Source organism: Pseudomyrmex gracilis, unplaced genomic scaffold (assembly GCF_002006095.1).
Source record: "Pseudomyrmex gracilis isolate BER0280 unplaced genomic scaffold, ASM200609v1 scaffold_280, whole genome shotgun sequence".
In the NCBI taxonomy this organism is placed as follows: domain Eukaryota; kingdom Metazoa; phylum Arthropoda; class Insecta; order Hymenoptera; family Formicidae; genus Pseudomyrmex; species Pseudomyrmex gracilis.
Genome location: NW_018020864.1, coordinates 158,872 through 160,920, shown reverse-complemented (window position 1 = coordinate 160,920; position 2,049 = coordinate 158,872). Strand labels below are relative to the sequence as shown.

Below are 2,049 nucleotides of genomic sequence, written 5' to 3'. Positions count from 1 at the left end.
TATATGCCGAATATGTCCATACAATTTTATACAAGGAGAATTTCTTTTTTTAAGAAAATGGCTTCAGAGATATTTTATATCAAATTACAAAATAACTCTATTAGTATCATGTTAGATACAAAATAATTATATAAAACTAATTTTTACTATATTTTTAAACAAGTTTTGATATATAATCATATATACTTATACACAAATTAAATAAATTATATCTAATTATGCAAATTTATATGCCGAATATGTCCATACAATTTTATACATGGAACATTTTTTACCGGGAGTTTTCTCGTCATTATGTTGTCTTTTGCTTTTTTTCGTGATTCTCTCTTTTCAAGTTTTTGTACGCTGCAATGATGAGATCCAGAAACAGTAATGTTGGATTTTTAAGGCTTTCTAATCTTTTCTGATAAGAAAATAAAAGTTTTTTGCCATTCTTTTTGTGCTCTTGCGAGCGACGATAAATCAGCGCGAGACTTTTATTTTTAAGGCGGAAAAAGAAGAGGCTGCGAAGAAGATTGCACCGGCGAAAGAATTCACTGGTCCGGTGGTCCGAAACTGCTCCTGCTCCGGATCCCGGCTGAGGTCGAGTCGACTCGACCGTGACGACCGACAACTGGGCTGACGACGTCGCACCGACAGCGGCTACCGCTATTCCTACACCAAAGGGTTGATTCTGTATCACGCAGTGTAATGAAAATTACAAAAGTGAGCGAATTTATTAAAATATCTACGATCTTATTGGTCAACTAGTAAATTTGCTCACTTTTGTAATTTTCACTACATTGTATGGATATAGAATCGACCGTCAGGTAGGTACTGCATCATTACCCTAAACCAGCGGCGACTGGGCTGCGCAGGCAGACTGTTGTGATAATTTATTTTCTAATATACCAAATATACGTAATTATTTTCCGTGTACATATTTCTATTTTAATCAGTATCTAGTAATCATGTATCTAAACATTTTGCGGTATATTACGTTAAAAAAGATCGCTGTGTAATTCCATTATGATTATCATTTCTTCAGCCTGTGGAAAAGTGAACGGTACACCGTGGCTACCACCTGCTGCTTAAAGTTGGGAAAGTGCAAGCAGTGAGAAGTAGTAATTTATGCTTGACGTCTNAAGGATGATACAATTTGTAAGTTTTATCCATAATAAAAAATGTTTATAAACCAAGATACGGAAGATTGATTTATACTTATACTTGTATTTTTTTATGTTTTTAGATACATAGTACAGCAATATAATTTAAGAAGTTTTGTGAATAAGTATAACGATTTTTAAATTTTATATAAGTAGTAAACATTTCTATTAAAAAAAAGTAATAAAAGGTCATATAATTGTTTTATAGAAAATTGTAAAACACCGAGATATGAGAAAAAAATATGATACAAATCATTAAAAAATCATTTTACGGGTAAAAAATATAAATTCGACAATATTTCTGTAATACGTCTTCTTTATTGCATAAAGACTTTGTTATAGTATAAATGTAATATCAAAATATCTAGAAGTAAATTGAGCAAAAGGTGAATAAAAGACACTTTAATACCAAACCTCCATCTCGTCAGGTTTTTTTGACCTGTTGACTTTTGGACGACCACGTAATGTGTTTTCTCTACGACATAGTTCAGGATCACAACAACAAGGTCTTTCTCTAGGAAATCCTGTACGTGGTACCCACGAAGGTTTTATTCTAGGAAATACTCTAGAATTACAACAACAAGGTCTTTCTCTAGGAAATCCTGTACGTGGTACCCACGAAGGTTTTATTCTAGGAAATACTCTAGAATTACAACAACAAGGTCTTATTACAGGACATTCTCTACGATCAGGTAAAATATTTCCTTCAGGAAACATTGATTTCCCTTTCTCATCATCTTCATCTTCATCTTCATCTTCATCTTTTGCAGGTCTTTCGTCAAACTGCAACAGCAAAGAACTGGTATGTTCTGGAGGTTGATATCTATTGCTGAAAAATAACCAACATAAACAAAATAAGAAACAATGCTCTTTTTGGATATTTACATCAGATATATGTCGTAAA

General features: G+C 32.7%; 1 long non-coding RNA gene across 1 annotated transcript in view; it reads left to right on the top strand.

Moving 5' to 3' along the window:
• The window catches only part of LOC109859742, a 6,798-nt gene extending 5,447 nt beyond the window's left edge, over nt 1-1,351 (top strand). The window contains exons 2-4 of the long non-coding RNA XR_002250743.1: nt 488-809; nt 1,028-1,140; nt 1,229-1,351. This is a non-coding gene — a long non-coding RNA (uncharacterized LOC109859742). The remainder of the gene's footprint in view (nt 1-487; nt 810-1,027; nt 1,141-1,228) is intronic.
• Nucleotides 1,352-2,049: the final 698 nt, after the last annotated feature.